The sequence below is a fragment of the Mercurialis annua genome, linkage group LG6 (genome assembly GCF_937616625.2).
Source record: "Mercurialis annua linkage group LG6, ddMerAnnu1.2, whole genome shotgun sequence".
Lineage (NCBI taxonomy): Eukaryota > Viridiplantae > Streptophyta > Magnoliopsida > Malpighiales > Euphorbiaceae > Mercurialis > Mercurialis annua.
In genome coordinates this window covers 24261022-24284368 of record NC_065575.1, presented here as the reverse complement: position 1 = coordinate 24284368, position 23347 = coordinate 24261022, and the positions used below count along the sequence as shown (strand labels likewise).

The window sequence follows — 23347 nt, the reverse complement described above, 5'->3', positions numbered from 1 at the left end:
GATTTAAACGTTTGGCTTACATCGCTAAAAAGGTGTAACATTTGGATTTGTTTCGTAATGTTTTAAACGTTTGGATTGTTTTGTAAAGTTGTAAATGTTTGGCTTTAATTTCTAAAAAGATGCAACGTTTGGTTTTGTTTCGTAACGTTTGTATATGTTTGGCTTAAATCGCTAAAAATGTGTAACGTTTGGATTTGTTTCCTAACGTTTAAACGTTTGGATTAGTTTCGAAACATTATAAATGTTTCGCTTAAATCGCTAAAATGGTGAAACGTTTGGATTTGTTTCGTAATGTTTGTAAATGTTTGGCTTAAATCGCTATAAAGGTGAAACGTTTGGATTTGTTTTGTAACGTTAAAAACGTTCAGATTGGTTTTGGAAAGTTTTAAACTTTTGGCTTAGTAAACGATTGGCTTAAATCGCTAAAAAGATGAAATTTTTGGATTTATTTCGTAACATTTGTAAACGTTTGGATTAAATTGCTAAAAAGGTGAAACGTTTGGTTTTTTTTCGTAGAGTTTGTAAACGTTTGGCGTAAATCGCTAAAAATGCAAAATGTTTGGATTTGTTTTGTTTTGTTTGTAAACCATTGGTTTCAATCGCTAAAAAGGTGAAATGTTTGTATTTATTTCGTAACATATATAAACGTTTGCCTCAAATCGCTAAAAAAGTGAAACGTTTGGATTTGTTTCGTGAAGTTTGAAACGTTTAGATTGGTTTAGAGATTTAAGCCAAACGTTTAAAACATTATGAAACCAATCCAAACGTATAAAACGTTACAAAACAAATCCTAACGTTTCACCTTTTAGCTATTTAAGCCAAAAGTTTAAAACGTTACGAAACCAATCTAAACTTTACGAAACAAAACCAAACGTTTAACCTTTTTTGCGATTTAAGCCAAAAGTTTAAAACGTTACAAAACCAATCCAAACGTTTACAAACGTCAAGAAACAAATCCAAACGCTTCACCATTTTAGCAATTTAATCGAAATGTTTAAAATGTTACGAAACAAATTCAAACGTTTTACCTTTTCAGCGATTTAAGCTAAACGTTTACAAACGTTATGAAACAAAACCAAACGTTTCACCTTTTTAGCTATATAAGCCAAACATTTACAGATGTTACGAAACAAATCCATAAGTTTCACCTTTTAGCAATTTAAGCAATTTGAATTTGTTCGTAATATTTTAATCTTTTGGCTTAAATCGCTTAAAAGGTGAAGCGTTTGTATTTGTTTCGTAGCATTTTAAACGTTTGGATTTGTTTTGTAATGTTTTAAACGTTTTGATTTGTTTCGTAACGTTTTAAACGTTTGGCTTAAATCGGTAAAAAGGTGAAATGTTAGGATTTGTTTCGTAACGTTTTAAACGTTTGACATAAATCGCCAAAAAGGTGAAACGATATGATTTGTTTCGTAAAGTTTAAAACATTTGGATTAGTTACGTAACGTTGTATACTTTTGGTTTAAATAGCTAAAAAGTTGAAACGTTTGGTTTAAATCGCTAGAAAGGTGAAATGTTCGTATTTGTTTTGTAACGTTTTAAACTTTCGACTTAAATTGCTAAAAAGGGGAAACGTTTGGATTTGTTTCGTAACATTTGCAAACGTTTGGCATAAATCGTTAAAAAGATGGAATGTTAGGTTTTGTTTCGTAACTTTGTAAACGTTTGGATTGGTTTTGTAACGTTTTATTCGTTTGGATTGGATTTCGTAATATTTTTATACGTTTGGCTTAAATCGCTAAAAAAGTGAAACGTTTGGATTTGTTTTGTAACTTTTGTAAACGTTTGGCTTCAATCCCTAAAAATGCAAAACTTTTGGATTTGTTTTCCAACGTTTGTAAGAGTTTGACTTAAATCGATAAAAAGGTTAAACGTTTGGATTTGTTTCGTAATGTTTGTTAAAGTTTGGCTTAAATCGATAAAAAGGTGAAACGTTTGGATTTGTTTTGTTACATTTTAAACGTTTGGATTTCCTTCGTAATGCCTTAAACGTTTGGATTTGATTCGTCACGACCCATTTTCATGAATCGTGACCGGCGCTAGGGTATGGGTATTGTTGTACCAAAACCCGTAGCAAGCCTTGCGGATAACAGATAATTATCATAAGTAACAATGTACCTGCATAAAACCACATGCTCGGGGGCAACCGAGACTCTAACCTAGTCTAGCAGTACATATAAGCAACATATATTAAAAGCATACTTAATTTCAATTTAAACTCCAACAACATTGCGATTAATATATAATATCATAAACAATATAATCATGCCAAAGCTGATAAAAAGTAGTCGGACCAATCCAACAAACAATAGTCTAAATGTAAACGTAGACTATAACATAAATAAACTGATACTACTACTGCGGTCTAAAAGTTTAAAATAGTTCGAGTCTTTTATTCTGAAAATAAAATAAAAACCTCCGAGAATGAAGAAACGGAGATCGACCAATGCTCAAATCATAAACCTGGAAAATTTGGGAAAACAACGGGGTCAGATTTACTGAGTAGAGTTTATATAACCATTTACATTTATTAAGTTAAAAACCTTTAAACCATTTAATAAAACATTTTCATTATGGATTATCAATGAAACCCTAAACCACAATTCTAAATCCATTATCGTGTCGGTGAGACGTATCTCAATAACCGATCACCAACTATCACTTAATAAATAGTGAGCCCAGGAGACGTATCTTCCACCGGTGCCCTCACTAAGGGGAGACGTATCTCAAACCTACCTCAATACCATGATCATTACCGGTGCGCACGCAGTCCCGATGATGCCCATTGAGTAGCACGTTCCAAATCAAATCCACAATGCCGAAAACAGTTCAAAAGCTGTTTATACGTATAAATATACAAAATATAACATTTGCTTAATAAAGAGGCAAATAGAGATATAAACTCACTGCTTGCTATTCCACGTGAAACTGACAAGCAATCTAACTCTGGTTCGCCTCTGAAGTACGAACAGTCGACAGGTCTAAAATAATAAAATCATAATTAAAAAGAGACCCTAACTCTAAAGAGTACTAGACACCACATAGGACTTGCACAAACGACAAATCAATGTAAGGCCACGTCAGAGTAATCATAATACTCAAATAAATTATAAGTCACAACAAAATAAATCTATCGAGTTCCCGCCTTAAAATACGTTTCAGAAAATATTATTTAAATACTTATTAAATAATAAATCAATTTAATTTCGAAGTAGTAGGTTAGCCGAGTTACCGATAACTATCAATCTACCTCACATGTCGGACGACCAAAGTCTTACCCAACCCGAATATTTTATCAAAATTATAAACCATAGTTCATAATTATAAAATGGTACTTTTGATAAAATAATAATTAAATATTAAAACGCAACTCAATATCTTAAAACATAAGTAATCAAAAGTTACAGTCAAATACTTAACAAATATGAGTTAGGAAAAATATTTAAAAGGTAAACTGCTATTTAGCCAAATCGGTATGCTAAAATAATATTTTAGTAATTCATAATTACCCAAGTAATTATACTAATATAGGTTAAAATATAAATATTATTTTTAAATAAATTTAAATAAAGAAAAAAAATATTAAAAACAATCTGATTATATTTAATCAATTTTTATTTTCAAAAAAAAATATTGTGCTATAAGTTATCAAACAAATGATAGTAAAAGTTTGGTTTTAATTTGATAATTAACCAAGCAAACCATTAACGAATAAAAAAAAAATATACCAAATCACCATATATATAACTCACGTGGCCATGCACTTGAACCATTTCTGTTGCCAAATCAATTTGTTTTGTAATTTAAATTATTTACTTTGCCGCCCAACACAAATCCAATAATGAATATCAAACCAATAATTTGTATCTACACGTTATTACAATAACCATTTTACCCATCATTATATGCTATTTTTGTGCCTAATCGTTTGAGTATATATTGAATACTGGTGTTACGCTCACTGATATTTTTTTATTTACTCATAGGTTATTTGTACTTAAACCGATCCATCACTAGATTAACTTTATCCAATGGCTGCTACTATCTACTGCCAATTAAAAATATATCTCAGAATGATAATATGCTATATTACGATTTTTATTCAAACCAACAGTGTCAATTTTTAGGCCTCAAAATCACATGACAATTCTTAGTTCAAATCATTCAAATCTTAAAAATAACATAAACATCATTGTGAATGGAACAAATAATTTGACAGCAACATAGATGAACAAACAGTGAACACCAACTCAAACTGTGAATCGTACGACGTCTAAAACGGAAGGATTTACGTACCGTTAAGGATTTCAACACCTAGGGATTTATGAGGGCGATGAGTAATGAAGAATCGTTGCAAGAAACTTCAGATATAAGCTAGCATAATAAAAATTATGAGTTATGAAACGGTAAAAGCGATATCGAACGGAATAGCGAGAAAAGTGATGAGAATCTTACCGGATTGAAACGAATGAATGGAATGATGAGAGTTATGTCTCAGAGAAGTTTAGAGTGTTTGACGGCTAAGGTTTCGAAGAAAAAAAAAACAGGGTTTAAAAATATAAAGAAAAAAAACGAATGAAAAGAAAAGAAAACGCAGAAGCTATATATACTGGTATACAAAATTTGTTTCTGCTTCATATTGAAGTACACGGCTAAAAGGCTTTTCATGCATAAAAGAATGGGCTTTAATATATATGGCCAAAACAATACATTTAGGCTTATCATGCACAAAAGAATCACGTGGAAAGGAAGGTGATTGCATGGCTCATTTTCATGCCAAAAAAAATAAGCTTACTTTTTCCCCTTTTATTTTTCTTTTAAAAGTTAATAATAGAAACCATATACGAATCCAATCACGAACGAATAAATGAACGACTTTAATAAAATCAAATAAAATATTTAATAATAATAATAATAATAAATTACCTAAAGTTTGACGAAATTCAAAAATTATAATAAAAAAAATAAAAAAAATATGGGATATTACGTTCTCCCCAACTTATTAAAAATTCGTCCTCGAATTTAAAACAAAAACGACTAACGTATTACACAACATAAATTACATACAGAACACACATAACCAATGTAAAACTCACGAACAAGATACCCAAAGTAAACAAGGATAACAATAATAATAATTACGTGTAACGAACTCCGTCTCTTAAGAACATTCCTCAACCAAGTAACTAATAAAATCAAAACCATACAACAGTTAAGCCCTATTGAGTTCCATTTGAAAATATAATCTGGAAACCTTTTCAAACCATTGGGTAAAACAACTTAAAAGAAAATAAAATGGTACTTGGCCGAGTCAACTAAGACTTCTAAGCTTAAATCACGTGTCGGGCGACCCAAGTCAAACCCCAACTAAAGAAACCCCAATATAAACCAATGTTTAAAATCTGGAAATTCATTTGATAAAACAACATGAAGTTTGAAAAGCAACGGAACTCAACATTACTTAACTAGTCAGCAATTAACAACGCGCACCCAGAGTGTTCGATAAAATCCAAAATAACAAACATGCTAAAAATGGCACCACAAGCCACAACATAGTAATTTCGTGCTTAACGACTTAAGCGCTTGCGTAAACAAAACTCAACAGGTTGTTCCTCGAACAATAACTCAATAATACAACTCATACACTAAACAATCTCAAATGGTCACAAAAAGTAATAAAACTAACTTTCACTTGACATAAACGATAACACCAAATCTTGCTGACATCAACGAGGGAAAACAAACTCTCCCACTAAAGTTTTGACTTAAATAATCTAGAACGAAACCTCGAATCTCTCGCAATGATAACTCCAAACAAAAATTTCACTCGGTAAGGTCAACTGAAGATGAAACACGCCGAAAACATATGGGGTATTACATTCTCCCCAACCTACGAAAAACTCGACATCAAATTTTTAAATCTAAAACTGACCCGCAGTATAAACGGTCAAAACACACTTATGCGCAAAATTCTGATTCTAACAACTTAGTGCCCCAACGATCAATCGATCAACATAATGTGAATAATCAACAATTATCCAATTGAGAGCCACAAATACTCTTTAACAAATTGGCTTCCAAAACTAACTTTAATCTATATGATTACTAACTCCACATTATCAAAGTGCAAGAACAAGCCCTAAGCTCAACTATAGTTCTTACAATTCCAAACTCTATCATTTCATACCGGGTATTGAAAACACAAGCTGATAAAATCTTGCGTTCTACAACACCTACTCACTTATCCACTTATATCGAGCTCGACACCCAAAGCAATCGATAACAATACTCCACAACAACTAAGTAATATTTTGGCCAAAAAAAAACTACCACTATTTGAATCATTTGGTCCAACGATTAACACCAGTTTTGATAATACCATTAACTTTGTGAATCATAAACACAAAACTCTTACCGTCATTCAAACGAATACGTATACTTAACTCATGATAACAGAATATCCAGATTAGCAACAAAATATCAATTCTAGTTATTTCTCCAATCATTCAAAAATAAAATAGGTCGTAATAATCTAAGTATCTAATCATCAACTTACTTCCTATCTATCTCTCACAAACTTAACTTTATTCCGTACAAAAAAAATTTAATATTCGAACAAAACGATATCAAACTCTCAACAATTAAATCCTCAATCTACAGTGTCGACCAACCAGCTTTGTTGTCGAAACTCACCAAACACAATCCTCAGATTTTTTTTAAAAATCAACTAGTTCATATACTCAAAGCAAATATAAATTCTCAAAATTATTCCATCAATTGACTATAACCTTGTATACAACAAGAAATCACTACGACCAATTTTCCCGACCGGATTGTTAGTTATGCTAAAAACCAACCTATAAAGGTATAAAATGTTCAAATACGCAAAACATTGTATATTCAAAATTTTCCACCTCTCTTTTAAAAGACTTAACACCTTCTTTTTATATATCAAAATCGAAGTACCTTTACCGTTGGAAAACCATCAGTTTTGTAGACCCCTGAAAATTTTCAAAATGTTTGCAATTATAAATTCGCATATTCCCCTTTCTTTTAAATAAGTTTGCAATTTGTGAAACTGTTCAACTGAATGATAAAACTTATGTGATCTGTAAATCAAACTTGCTAAATAATTTATCCTTTTCTCGTAAATAATCAAACTGTGAAAAAATCTGTATTCAAAATGCACATTGAAGATTCAAAATATCCAAAATTTAAGTCGCTCTTAAGTCTTACTCTCAAACAAAAATACGATTTGAAGAATCGTTCAACCGAAAAAAATTAATTATTCCTTTTGAATCAAATTTGACAAAATTCCTTTCTTTCCACCCGGCCGTAAAAATTAGTAATGCATATCTCTTTGTTTACTAAAAAACCTTTATATCAATGTACCAAAAAAAAAATTACAGTGTAAAAAAAATATAAATAGAGCATAACGAAATCCCTTAATCTAACAATCCTCTAATCAAAATCGTAAATTGTTCACGAAAGTTTTCTAATCTACATATAACTATATACTTCACTTAGCACAACTAAATTCTCGCACGCAACCTTAAAATATTCCTTCAATTCCATACTTACAATCTACCGAATCATACGATACCACCAAAACAAATCAAAACAATGTCTCCAATAAAACTCATAAGCGTAAAGTAATATCCAATAAAACTCCAAATAAACTGAAGCTTAATTCAGAGAAAACAACAGATCACATACATTTCTACAAAACTTACCATCAGTTTCCGAATCACACCTAATCAACTTAATGAAAACACCAGCATATTAAATACACCAATTTATAATCTCGGGTCAGGATTTTCAGTATCCTTTTCCAGTATAATTAGAAACCACCAACCGTTCCAAGAAAAAAAATTCCCTACACTTCCTCGATATCGAAACCCAAAGATTTCGACTCATAAACAAAACACCAAATCCATCGAAACTAAAAATTAAGACAAAGGCAACTGGGGTCTAAACAAAGATCTTATTCACAAATTAAGACCATACAACAAGGTAAGCCATCCATGACAACGTGAATTAATTCATCTCACGTGTTACTCCAAATGAAGAGACACAGTAAAAACAATCAAAATAATTCAACCAAACATGACATTCAGCAAAATCAGCCTAACCTACTTAAAAGACCAAAATCAAGACATGCTACAACAAGCTTGAATTTTCTTATCAAAATTAACTTGTAATTATATCATCTTATAAGAGTGCACCTCAAAATTCATTTTGAAATTTAAACTCAATCATAAAACTTTTCAAGTTCAAGTTTGAGCCTCATGTTTTTTTTTTAAATTTCATTTTCCGGAAAAACTGCCTTTACAAGTTAATTGCTTTAAAAGTAACCAAGTATCTTAATTTGTAAAACCATCGAATTAGCTGAGTCATTACAACTTCCAAACTCAACTCCTAAATTTGGGTGACCCAAGTCAAACCAAAAATAATCGTTTATAAAATGTATTCTAAATATTTGTAAATCCGAAAAATGTACTTAAAACAAAATCTCAATTTTTTTATAGGAAGCTCGACATCACCCAAATAGCAACATAGGACTCACCATTTAAGTGAGGAAACAATTAATCTTTAACAAACTTTTCGGAAACACATACTCCGGCCATAACTAGCAAATCGAGTATAAAACCAACAACAACAAGGTGTAGACAAACCACAACATGGTAGAATTACAAAAGTAATATTAAATCTTAAAAACGGTATCACCTTTCAAAATAATTTTATTATAAAAACCACTCTTTTAAAATCAATAGTAAAAAGTAAGTTTTGAATACGAGAAAAATTATTTTATTGGAAAAATAACTAAAATCATATTTTTAAAGTTTTATAACCATACTACTCACTGGCTCTTGTGCCAAAGTATAAATCAGTTCAACAATATTTTCTCAATAATTAATATAAAAATTTACACGTGGCCAAACAATATATAACCACAAAAACATGTTTAAAGATTTAACAAACTATTTCTTTAAAAGCAAAGTAAGGCCAATGCCTATCATATTATCGTTAAAACCCTCAATGATTAAGGCCAAACCTAAAATTGCTTATCAACAAGGCTTAAGCAATCCAATATAATTAAAATTATCCAAGCATAAAGCCAACAAATAATCACAAATGAAAACAATCATATAATAAACAATAAAACAATAAATTCACGCGACTGACTCACAACATTTCTATAGCAGCAGACAGAAAGTTTTGAAAACAAAAGATGACGTTTCAAAGACAAGACTCGAATCCTAATTCCGCAGTAGTTTCTAGGAAAAGTTAACCACTTAACATGCCAAAACAATTAAACATTTAACACATAAAAGGCCTTGGTTTGAAATCAAAGCTCTGATACCAAGTTTGTCACGACCCATTTTCATGAATCGTGACCGGCGCTAGGGTATGGGTATTGTTGTACCAAAACCCGTAGCAAGCCTTGCGGATAACAGATAAATATCATAAGTAACAATGTACCTGCATAAAACCACATGCTCGAGGGCAACCGAGACTCCAACCTAGTCTAGCAGTACATATAAGCAACATATATTAAAAGCATACTTAATTTCAATTTAAACTCCAACAGCATGGCGATTAATATATAATATCATAAATAATATAATCATGCCAAAGCTGATAAAAAGTAGTCGGACCAATCCAACAAACAATAGTCTAAATGTAAACGTAGACTATAATATAAATAAACTGATACTACTACTGCGGTCTAAGAGTTTAAAATAGTTCGACTCTTTTATTCTGAAAATAAAATAAAAACCTCTGAGAATGAAGAAACGGAGATCGACCAATGCTCAAATCATAAACCTGGAAAATTTGGGAAAACAACGGGGTCAGATTTACTGAGTAGAGTTTATATAACCATTTACATTTATTAAGTTAAAAACCTTTAAACCATTTAATAAAACATTTTCAATATGGATTATCAATGAAACCCTAAACCACAATTCTAAATCCATTATCGTGTCGGTGAGACGTATCTCAATAACCGATCACCGACTATCACTTAATAAATAGTGAGCCCAGGAGACGTATCTTCCACCGGTGCCCTCACTAAGGTGAGACGTATCTCAAACCTACCTCAATACCATGATCATTACCGGTGCGCACGCAGTCCCGATGATGCCCATCGAGTAGCACGTTCCAAATCAAATCCACAATGCTGAAAACAGTTCAAAAGCTGTTTATACGTATAAATATACAAAATATAACATTTGCTTAATAAAGAGGCAAATAGAGATATAAACTCACTGCTTGCTATTCCACGTGAAACTGACAAGCAATCTAACTCTGGTTCGCCTCTGAAGTACGAACAGTCGACAAATCTAAAATAATAAAATCATAATTAAAAAGAGACCCTAACTCTAAAGAGTACTAGACACCACATAGGACTTGCACAAACGACAAATCAATGTAAGGCCACGTCAGAGTAATCATAATACTCAAATAAATTATAAGTCTGTCACGACCCATTTTCATGAATCGTGACCGGCGCTAGGGTATGGATATGGTTGTACCAAAACCCGTAGCTAGCCTTGCGGATAACTAATTCATAACATTTAAAACAATGTACCTGCAGAAAACCACATGCTCGGGGACAACCGAGACTTCAGCCTAGTCTAGCAGTACAATAAGCAACATATATTCAAAGTATACTTATTTAAAATTATAACTCCAACAGTATGGCAATATAATATAAATACCATAATTACTGTAATCATGCCAAAAGTGATAAAGTAATCACCAACAATCAACAGTCTAAAATATAATAAAAGACTAATCATAAATAATCTAATACTACTACTGCGGTCTAAGAGTTTAAAATAGTTCGAATCTTTTATTATGAAAAATAAAATAAGGAACCTCCGAGAATGAAGAAACGGAGATCGACCAATGCTCAAATCATAAACCTGGAAAATTTGGAAAAACAACAGGGTCAGATTTACTGAGTAGAGTTTATATAACCATTTACATTTATTAAGTTAAAAACCTTTAAAACGTTTAATAAAACATTTTTATTATGGATTATCAATGAAACCCTAATCCACAATTCTAAATCCATTGTCGTGTCGGCGAGACGTATCTCAATAACCGATCCCCGACTATCACTTAATAAATAGTGAGCCCAGGAGACGTATCTTCCACCGGTGCCCTCACTAAGGTGAGACGCATCTCAAACCTACCTCAATACCATAATCATTACCGGTGCGCACGCAGTCCCGATGATGCCCATCGAGTAGCACGTTCCAAATCAAATCCACAATGCCGAAAAACAGTTCAAAAGCTGCTTATACATATATATATACAAAATATAATAATTGCTTAATAAAGAGGTAAATAGAGATATAAACTCACTACTTGCTAATCCACGTGAAAACCTGGCAAGCAACTAATCCTGGTTCGTCTCCGAAGCACGAACAGTAGACGAGTCTAAGCAAATAAAATAATTATTAAAACAGACCCTAACTCTAAAGAGTACTAGACGGCACATAGGACTAGTACAACAACAAGTCAAGATAAAGCAATCCAGAGTAAACACGATACTCAGCTATAATGCCAAAAATAATTTGAGTCTACTGAATTTCCGCTTTAACATCTGTTCCAGAAAATATTATTTAAATAATTATTAAATAATAAATCAATTAAATTTCCAAATAGTGGATTAGCCGAGTTACCGATAACTAGCAAGCTACCTCACATGTCGGGCGACCCAAGTCTAACCTGACCCAAATATTTTATCAAAATTATAAACTATAATTTATAATTCCAAAATAATACTTATTGATAAAATTATAATTAAATATTAAAACGGAACTCAATAGCTTAAATAAAATGACCAATAATTACCGTCAATAATTTAACTAAAATTAGTTAAGAATAATTTAAAAGCTAAATTGAAATATAGCCAAATTGGCACATTAAGCCAATTATCAAAATAATAATAATTACCCGAGTAATTATATAATTATAAAAAATACTATAAATATCATTTTCCGATTAAAATTATCAAAAACAATATAAAGTATAATCACAACTAACTTTATTTTCATTTTAAAAATAATGAGAACATTATCAATTTAAAAATCAAAACAATAATTGAGAGTTCGTTTTAAATCGGTATTAATCAAATTAATAACCATTTAATAAATTAAGAAAAACACAACCAATACACTAAGAATCCAATTAGCCCAAAACAATTCCAATAGACTATTTACTACTGCAAGTTTTAATTCAAAGCAATAGAAACTTTAATTAAACCAAGCATGAACATGATAATTGAAGAAATCAAGTGGCCAAACACACATTTTAAAAGAATGGTTACTGCCTTAATAATCAAACCAATAATCAAAGCCATTACAATTAGAGATAGTGGGACATGAAGCCATCTCACATTTCAAACAATTATATTGCCGCCAACATCAATCCAAAACCCCATAACATGAAAAATCAACCGAAACAGTAACAAATTTTATATGAATCAAAATAACAATTAAATGTAGATCATTAGCAGGTTCTTCATAACCAAATAAACTAATTAAAACCGAAACAAACAGTAATAATAATGGCAGTAAACAAGAACATTGAACAGAGCAAATAATGTGGAAGCTAAGGATCATTAAACCAAAATAGCGGATATAAAATGAAACAACCATGAAATTATAACCTAAACACAATAAGAAAGATACCCAAAATAAAGTCTAGAATTCGGTAGATTAATGGCATAGAACACAGCCAATAATAACCAAAAACGGTGAACCGAACGACGATTAAACATAAGAGATTTACGTACCAAATTCGATTCCAACGCGATTGGATTATCTAGAACGATGAGAACTGAAGTAGTGACAAAGCAATCTCAATGCGACACTAGATTGAAAGAGAACGAATTAAGAAACGGTGGTGACGATATCGAATGAAATAACAAAACTGACGTGATAAACTTACCAAATACAAAAGCAAACAAGAGGAATGAAGGCTGAATATTTAAGAGTGTTCTTGAGTGTGTGACGGCTAGGCTTTGTAGTTTATGAGGGAATGATCTAGGGTTTAGAAAACATAATTTAGGAGGAAATAAAGAAGCAAAACGCAGCAATATGCTGCTGTTTCTATTTGAAATAGAAAGGAGTAGGTTTGAATGGGCTTGGAGAATACATGCATGGTTGCATGGGCTTTATGGCTTTCATGGACTTAATTAATTATATAATATAATAATATTGTACCATCAATCTTTAATGTTATTACATTTTAATAAATATCCTTTATATGAGAACATTAAAAAGATTCTATCCGAATGAAAATTAATTTAAAATAAAAAAAAATAAAAAAAAATCACAGAAAGCTCGACGGACAAAGCCTATATTTTTTACGGGATATTACAAAGTCACAACAAAATAAATCTATCGAGTTCCCGCCTTAAAATCCGTTTCACAAAATATTATTTAAATACTTATTAAATAATAAATCAATTTAATTTTGAAGTAGTAGGTTAGCCGAGTTACCGATAACTACCAAGCTACCTCACATGTCGGACGACCAAAGTCTTAACCAACCCGAATATTTTATCAAAATTATAATACATAGTTCATAATTATAAAATGGTACTTTTGATAAAATAATAATTAAATATTAAAACGCAACTCAATATCTTAAAACATAAGTAATCAAAAGTTACAGTCAAATACTTAACAAATATGAGTTAGGAAAAATATTTAAAAGGTAAACTGCTATTTAGCCAAATCGGTATGCTAAAATAATATTTTAGTAATTCATAATTACCCAAGTAATTATACTAATATAGGTTAAAATATAAATATTATTTTTAAATAAATTTAAATAAAGAAAAAAAAATATTAAAAACAATCTGATTATATTTAATCAATTGTTATTTTCAAAAAAAAATATAGGTTATCAAACAAATGATAGTAAAAGTTTTGTTTTAATTTGATAATTAACCAAGCAAACCGTTAACGAATAAAAAAAATATATACCAAATCACCATATATATAACTCACATGGCCATGCACTTGAACCATTTCTGTTGCCAAATCAATTTGTTTTGTAATTTAAATTATTTACTTTGCCGCCCAACACAAATCCAATAATGAATATCAAACCAATAATTTGTATCTACACGTTATTACAATAACCATTTTACCCATCATTATATGCTATTTTTGTGCCTAATCGTTTGAGTATATATTGAATACTGGTGTTACGCTCACTGATATTTTTTTGTTTACTCATAGGTTATTTGTACTTAAACCAATCCATCACTAGATTAACTTTATCCAATGGCTGCTACTGTCTACTGCCAAGTAAAAATATATCTCAGAATGATAATATGCTATATTACGATTTTTACTCAAACCAACAGTGTCAATTTTTAGGCCTCAAAATCACATGACAATTCTTAGTTCAAATCATTCAAATCTTAAAAATAACATAAACATCATTGTGAATGGAACAAATAATTTGACAGCCACATAGATGAACAAACAGTGAACACCAACTCAAACGGTGAATCGTACGACGTCTAAAACGGAAGGATTTACGTACCGTTAAGGATTTCAACACGTAGGGATTTATGAGGGAGATGAGTAATGAAGAATCGTTGTAAGAAACTTCAGATATAAGCTAGCATAATAAAAATTATGAGTTATGAAACGGTAAAAGCGATATCGAACGGAATAGCGAGAAAAGTGATGAGAATCTTACCGGATTGAAACGAATGAATGGAATGATGAGAGTTATGTCTCAGAGAAGTTTAGAGTGTTTGACGGGTAGGGTTTCGCAGAAAAAAAAAAACAGGGTTTAAAAATATAAAGAAAGAAAACGAATGAAAAGAAAAGAAAACGTAGAAGCTATATATACTGGTATACAAAATTTGTTTCTGCTTCATATTGAAGTACACGGCTAAAAGGCTTTTCATGCATAAAAGAATGGGCTTTAATATATATGGCCAAAACAATACATTTGGGCTTATCATGCACAAAAGAATCACGTGGAAAGGAAGGTGATTGCATGGCTCATTTTCATGCCAAAAAAAATAAGCTTACTTTTTCCCCTTTTATTTTTCTTTTAAAAGTTAATAATAGAAACCAAATACGAATCCAATCACGAACGAATCAACGAACGACTTTAATAAAATCAAATAAAATATTTAATAATAACAATAAATTACCTAAACTTTGACGGAATTCAAAAATTATAATAAAAAAAAAATAAAAAAATACGAGATATGATAGTAACGTTTGTAAACGTTTGGCTTAAATAGCTAAAAAGGTGAAACATTTGGAATTGTTTCATTTTGTTTGTAAACGTTTGGCTTAAATCGCTAAAAAGGTGAAACGTTTGGTTTTGTTTCGTAACATATATAAACGTTTGCCTCAAATCGCTAAAAAAGTGAAACGTTTGGATTTGTTTCGTGAAGTTTGAAATGTTTGGATTGGTTTAGAGATTTAAGCCAAATTTTTAAAACATTATGAAACCAATCCAAACGTTTAGAACGTTACAACACAAATCCTAACGTTTCACCTTTTAGCTATTTAAGCCAAAAGTTTAAAACGTTACGAAACCAATCTAAACTTTACGAAACAAAACCAAACGTGTAACCTTTTTTGCGATTTAAGCCAAAAGTTTAAAACGTTACAAAACCAATCCAAACGTTAAGAAACAAATCCAAACGCTTCTAAAAAGATGTAAAGTTTGTAACATTTGTAAATGTTTGGCTTAAATAGCTAAAAAGGTGAAACGTTTGAATTTTTTCGTATCGTTTCTTAACGTTTGGCTTAAATCGCTAAAAAGGTGAAACGTCTGGATTTGTTTCGTAACGTTTGTAAACGTTTGGCTTAATTTGCTAAAAAGGTGAAATGTTTGGATTTGTTTCGTAACGTTTTAAACGCTTGGATTAGTTTCGTAACGTTTTAAACGTTTGGCTTATATCGCTAAAAATGTGAAACATTTAGATTTGTTTCGTAACGTTTTAAATGTTTGGATTGGTTTTTTTAACATTTGTAAACGTTTGGCTTAAATAGATGTAAGGGTGAAACGTTTGAATTTGTTTCGTAACGTTTGTTAAATTTTGGCTTAAATCGCTATAAAGGTGAAACGTTTGGATTTGTTTTGTTACGTTTTAAACGTTTGGATTGGTTTTGTAAGGTTTTAAAACGTTCAACTACGTTTTGATTTGTTTCGTAACGTTTGTAAACGTTTGGATTGGTTTCAACGATTTAAACGTTTGGCTTACATCACTAAAAAGGTGTAACATGTGGGTTTGTTTCGTAACGTTTTAAACGTTTGGATTGTTTTGTAAAGTTGTAAATGTTTGGCTTAAATTTCTAAAAAGATGCGACATTTGGTTTTGTTTCGTAACGTTTGTATATGTTTGGCTTAAATCGCTAAAAATGTGTAACGTTTGGATTTGTTTCCTAACGTTTTAAATGTTAGGATTAGTTTCGAAACATTATAAATGTTTTGCTTAAATCGCTAAAATGGTGAAACGTTTAAATTTGTTTCGTAATGTTTGTAAATGTTTGGCTTAAATCGCTAAAAAGGGGAAACGTTTGGATTTGTTTTGTTACTTTTGTAAACGTTTGGCTTCAATCCATAAAAATGCAAAACTTTTGGATTTGTTTTCCAACGTTTGTAAAAGTTTGGCTTAAATAGATAAAAAGGTTAAACTTTTGGATTTGTTTCGTAAAGTTTGTAAAATTTGGCTTAAATCGATAAAAAGATGAAACGTTTGGATTTGTTTTGTAACGTTTTAAACGTTTGGATTTCCTTCGTAACGCCTTAAACGTTTGGATTTGATTCGTAACCTTTGTAAACGTTTGGCTTAAATAGCTAAAAAGGTGAAACATTTGGAATTGTTTCATTTTGTTTGTAAATGTTGGGCTTAAATCGCTAAAAATGAGAAACGTTTCGATTTGTTTCGTAACGTTTGTAAACGTTTGGCTTAAATCGCTAAAAATGTGAAACCTTGGGATTGGTTTCGTAACGTTTGTCTTAACTTGCAAAAAAGGTGAAACGTTTTGTTTTGTTTCGTAAAGTTTGTAAACGTTTGGATTAAATTGCTAAAAAGTTGAAACGTTTGGTTTTGTTTCGTAACGTTTGTAAATGTTGGGATTAAATCGCTAAAAATGTGCAACGTTTAGATTGGTTTCGTAACGTTTTAAACGTTTGGCTTGAATCGTTAAAAATGTGAAACGTTTGGATTTGTTTCGTAATGTATTAAACATTTTGATTGGTTTTGTAACGTTTTAAACGGTTGGCTTAAATCACTGAAAAGGTGAAACGTTTGGATTTGTTTCGTAATGTTTGTAAACGTTTGTCTTAATTCGTTAAAAAGGTGAAATGTTTGGATTTGTTTCATAATGTTTTAAACGCTTAGATTAGTTTCGTATGTTTTAAACGTTTGGCATAAATCGCTATAAATGTGAAACGTTTGGATTTGTTTCGTAACGTTTTAAATGTTTGGATAGGTTTTGTAACATTTGTAAACGTTTGGCTTAAATAGCTAAAAAGGTGAAACGTTCGACTTTGTTTCGTATCGTTTCTTAACGTTTGGCTTAAATCGCTAAAAAGGTGAAACGTTTGGATTTGTTTCGTAACGTTTGTAAACGTTTGGCTTAATTTGCTAAAAAGGTGAAACATTTGGATTTGTTTCGCAACATTTTAAACGCTTGGATTAGTTTCGTAACATTTTAAACGTTTAGCTTATATCGCTAAAAATGTGAAACGTTTAGATTTGTTTCGTAACGTTTTAAATGTTTGGATTGGTTTTTTAACATTTGTAAACGTTTGGCTTAAATAGATATAAGGGTGAAACGTTTGAATTTGTTTCGTAACGTTTGTTAACTTTCGGCTTAAATCGCTATAAAGGTGAAACGTTTGGATTTGTTTTGTTACGTTTTAAACGTTTGGATTGGTTTTTTACGGTTATAAACGTTCGACTACGTTTGGATTTGTTTCGTAACGTTTATAAACGTTTGGATTGGTTTCATAACGATTTAAACGTTTGGCTTACATCGCTAAACAGGTGTAACATTTGGATTTGTTTCGTAACGTTTTAAACGTTTGGATTGTTTTTCTAAAGTTGTAAATGTTTGGCTTAAATTTCTAAAAAGATGCAACGTTTGGTTTTGTTTCATAACGTTTGTATATGTTTGGCTTAAATCGCTAAAAATGTGTAACGTTTTGATTTGTTTCCTAACGTTTTAAACGTTTGGATTAGTTTCGAAACATTACAAATGTTTCGCTTAAATCGCTAAAATTGTGAACAGTTTGGATTTGTTTCGTAATGTTTGTAAATGTTTGGCTTAAATCGCTAAAAAGGTGAAACGTTTGGATTTGTTTCGTAACGTTTATAAACGTTTGGCTTAATTTGCTAAAAAGGTGAAACGTTTGGATTTGTTTCATAACGTTTTAAACGCTTGGATTAGTTTCGTAACGTTTTAAACGCTAGGATTAGTTTCGTTACTTTTTAAACGTTTGGCTTATATCGCTAAAAATGTGAAACGTTTAGATTTGTTTCGTAACGTTTTAAATGTTTGGATTGGTTTTTTAACATTTGTAGACGTTTGGCTTAAATAGATATAAGGGTGAAACGTTTGAATTTGTTTCGTAACGTTTGTTAACTTTTGGCTTAAATCGCTAGAAAGGTGAAACATTTGAATTTGTTTTGTTACGTTTTAAACGTTTGGATTGGTTTCGCAAAGTTTTAAAAGTTCGACTACGCTTGGATTTGTTTCGTAACGTTTGTAAACGTTTGGATTGGTTTCATAACAATTAAAACGTTTGGCTTACATCGCTAAAAAGGTGTAACATTTGGATTTGTTTCGTAACGTTTTAAACGTTTGGATTGTTTTTTAAAGTTGTAAATGTTTGGCTTAAATTTCTGAAAAGATGCAACGTTTGGTTTTGTTTCGTAACGTTTGTATATGTTTGGCTTAAATCGATAAAAATGTGTAACGTTTGGATTTGTTTCCTAACATTTTAAACATTTGGATTAGTGTCGAAACATTATAAATGTTTTGCTTAAATCGCTAAAATGGTGAAACGTTTGGATTTGTTTCGTAATGTTTGTAAATGTTTGGCTTAAATTGCAAAAAAGTTGAAACGTTTGGATTTGTTTTGTAACTTTTGTAAATGTTTGGCTTCAATCCCTAAAAATGCAAAACTTTTAGATTTGTTTTCCAACGTTTGTAAGAGTTTGGCTTAAATCGATAAAAAAGTTAAATGTTTGGATTTATTTTGTAACGTTTGTAAAAGTTTGGCTTATATCGATAAAAAGGTGAAACGTTTGGATTTGTTTTGTAAAGTTTTAAACGTTTGGATTTCCTTCGTAATGCCTTAAACGTTTGGATTTGATTCGTAACGTTTGTAAACGTTTGGCTTAAATATCTAAAAAGGTGAAACATTTGGAATTGTTTCATTTTGTTTGTAAACGTTTGGCTTATATCGCTAAAAATGTGAAACGTTAAGATTTGTTTCGTAACGTTTTAAATGTTTGGATTGGTTTTTTAACATTTGTAAACGTTTGGCTTAAATAGATATAAGGGAGAAACGTTTGAATTTGTTTCGTAACGTTTGTTAACTTTCGGCTTAAATCGCTATAAAGGTGAAACGTTTGGATTTGTTTTGTTACGTTTTAAACGTTTGGATTGGTTTCGTATGGTTATACACGTTCGACTACGTTTGGATTTGTTTCGTAACATTTGTAAACGTTTGGATTGGTTTCATAACGATTTAAACGTTTGGCTTACATCGCTAAACAGGTGTAACATTTGGATTTGTTTCGTAACGTTTTAAACGTTTGGATTGTTTTTTAAAGTTGTAAATGTTTGGCTTAAATTTCTAAAAAGATGCAACGTTTGGTTTTGTTTCATAACATTTGTATATGTTTGGCTTAAATCGCTAAAAATGTGTAACGTTTGGATTTGTTTCCTAACGTTTTAAACGTTTGGATTAGTTTCAAAACATTATAAATGTTTCGCTTAAATCGCTAAAATGGTGAACCGTTTGGATTTGTTTCGTAATGTTTGTAAATGTTGTGCTTAAATCGCTAAAAAGGTGAAACGTTTGGATTTGTTTCGTAACGTTTGTAAACGTTTGGCTTAATTTGCTAAAAAGGTGAAACGTTTGGATTTGTTTCGTAACGTTTTAAACGTTTGGATTAGTTTCGTAACGTTTGGATTTGTTTCGTAACGTTTTAAACGCTTGGATTAGTTTCGTTACTTTTTAAACGTTTGGCTTATATCGCTAAAAATATGAAACATTTAGATTTGTTTCGTAACGTTTTAAATGTTTGGATTGGTTTTTTAACATTTGTAGACATTTTGGCTTAAATAGATATAAGGGTGAAACTTTTGAATTTGTTTCGTAACGTTTGTTAACTTTTGGCTTAAATCGCTAGAAAGGTGAAACGTTTGGATTTGTTTTGTTACGTTTTAAACTTTTGGATTGGTTTCGCAAAGTTTTAAACGTTCGACTACGTTTGGATTTGTTTCGTAACGTTTGTAAACATTTGGATTGGTTTCATAACAATTAAAACGTTTGGCTTACATCGCTAAAAAGGTGTAACATTTGGATTTGTTTCGTAACGTTTTACACGTTTGGATTGTTTTGTAAAGTTGTAAATGTTTGGCTTAAATTTCTAAAAAGATGCAACGTTTGGTTTTGTTTCGTAACGTTTGTATATGTTTGTCACGACCCATTTTCATGAATCGCGACCGGCGCTAGGGTATGGGTAATGTAGTACCAAAACCCGTAGCTAGCCTTTCAATTAACATATAAACACATAAACCTGCAGAAAACCAATGCTCGGGGGCAACCGAGACTTCAACCTAAATCTAGCAGTTATAATATTCCACAATTAATATAACATGCTTAGCCAATTCCGAGACTAATATAGATTTATCATAAATCAATGTAAGTATTATAATCATGCCAAAGCAATATAACCAGTCGAACCAATCCGACAAAATATACAGTAATAATAAAGACGTCTAGTTACTACTGCGGTCTAAGAATAAAACAGTTTTACAGTTTATCAAAAATAAATGGAACCTCCGAAGAAAAGTAAATGCGGAGATCACCAGACTCTCTCAGATCATAACCCTGGGAAAATTGGGAAAACAACGGGGTCAGATATACTGAGATGAGTTTATACCACTATCTACATTTATTAAGTGGAAAACCTTTTAAAACCGTTTAAAACATTTAATAACCATATTACAGATAATAGTTGGAACCCTAATCCACAATTCTAAATAATAAACATAATCCAATAGGTCTGGTCCCGAGAGCTGAGCTACACCGAGTTACCACTGACCACACTTATACCAGAGTCCCGAGAGCTGAGCTACACCGAGTTACTCTACTTGGTCCCGAGAGCTATGCTCACACCGAGTTACCACATTACCATAAATACCTTTCCCAGATCATTACCGGTGCGCACGCAGTCCTAATGATGCCCATTAGGTAGCATGTTCCAACTAGAAGCCATAATATAAAACCAGTTCGAAATATACGTACAGTATATATATTTATTATTAAAATAACAATTTACTTAATAAAGCGGTAAATAGTAAGTACAAACTCACTGCTTGCAAATCCACGTGAAAACTTGACAAGCAACTAAACCTGATCCGACTCCGAAGCACGAGCAGTCGACGGGTCTAAGAAAATATATATAATAATTAATATCATCCCCTAACTCTAGAGAGTACTAGACACCACATACGACTAGCACATATATCAATCAAGCCAACGTATAAACCATCATAACGCCATTATACATATATAGTCAAAATGCCAAAGCATAAACTAACGTGGAATAATCATACTTACTCGGACTGTCACCAAAGTCATACAATCAGTTAAGTCAAATTGAGTTCCCACTTTGAAAACATGATCCGAAAATCCATTTCAGATAACTTAGTTAAATCCATAAACCAAGTTTAAAACCAACATGGTGAGTCAGCCAAGTTACAACAATTGCAAGGCGTCTTCTCACAAATCGGGCGACCCAAGTCTAACCCGAACCAAAATCCAACCAGAGTAAAACCAGAGTTTAATATTTAGGTCATCTTTTGATAAACTATGAAATCCATTTTGAAAACAAGGAACTCAATAACCAAAATATCATAACGCTCATAAGGTTCTCGACAAAAGTCCTCAATGGGAAAACATGTTCAAACGGCCAACATAAAATATACAATCACCTTAGCATGCCCTCTAACATTAAACATGCCCAATCAAGATTTACAATAATTTATACATCATACTAACACAAGTATGTTAAACTTCTTTTAAATGAACCAAAAAGGATTAAATCATCCATTTAAACGTCAAACTCAGATTTGAAACGATAATCAAATCATGGCAATAACTTGTCTACAGGCATAATCAACACGAATGAGTAAAACACAAACAAAGCAATGCCAACATGTCAAGAACGATACAAAACAGCCCCAACACAATAGTGGGCAGCAACTAGATCATTAAAAACTAATCAACACAACAACAAGGTGAAATCATGCATTATAAGCCATATAATCAACCTATGATTTACCAAGCATGTCAAAAATATACCATTGATTCACACACATAAGATCAGACCCAAAACATGAATTTCCAGCCATCTATAACAATGCTAAAACAACAATTTAACAACCAATTAACATACGAAATCAACTAGCACTTGAACCCAACAATTGACATTTAAATCTAAATGTTATAGCATGATAATTCAATCATAAACACCCTATTACAGATTCGGCTAAGCGTTTCAGAGATCAAATCATCCACAATATAGGTACAACACAATAGAACACAATCTATCGAATTAGCACGCGAATCTATACGCAAAAACTTAAAGGATTGCAACACATACCGTAATGATTCGAGATCGGCGTACGAATCAAAAGGAAACAGTAAATCAATATCCACAATAAGCTGGAAAAAGGTTCGAATAAGTTAAGAGCCGATATACGCGATAAGGAATTGATTAATCGAAGAAATGAGTATTAGAATCGCTTACCGAATGATTAAACCAAAGGGAATGAAGGAAAATAGAGTATCTCAGATGCTAGGGCGGCTCTAGGGTTTTAGAAAAGTGAAAAATTAGGTTAGATCGAGTTAATGATCTATTTATAGGTCAAAATATCAAATCTGACAGAGGGGCACGATGGGAGGCGCGATGGACCCATCGTGCCTTCCGTCGTGCCTTCCTAAGAAAAATGGAAAAAATGCCTAGGGCACGATGCGAGGCGCGATGGACCCATCGTGCCTTCCATCGTGCCTTCCTCAGCAGCATGAAAAT

The 23347-nt window shown here is 31.5% G+C and overlaps 1 long non-coding RNA gene across 1 annotated transcript; it reads right to left on the bottom strand.

The window, feature by feature from the left end:
* Positions 1-20918: 20918 nt before the first annotated feature.
* On the bottom strand, positions 20919-22139 carry LOC126686330 (uncharacterized). The gene is made up of 2 exons (XR_007643910.2): positions 21627-22139; positions 20919-21141 (listed from the first exon to the last, which is right to left on the bottom strand). It is a non-coding gene; the product is annotated as an uncharacterized LOC126686330 (long non-coding RNA).
* Positions 22140-23347: the final 1208 nt, after the last annotated feature.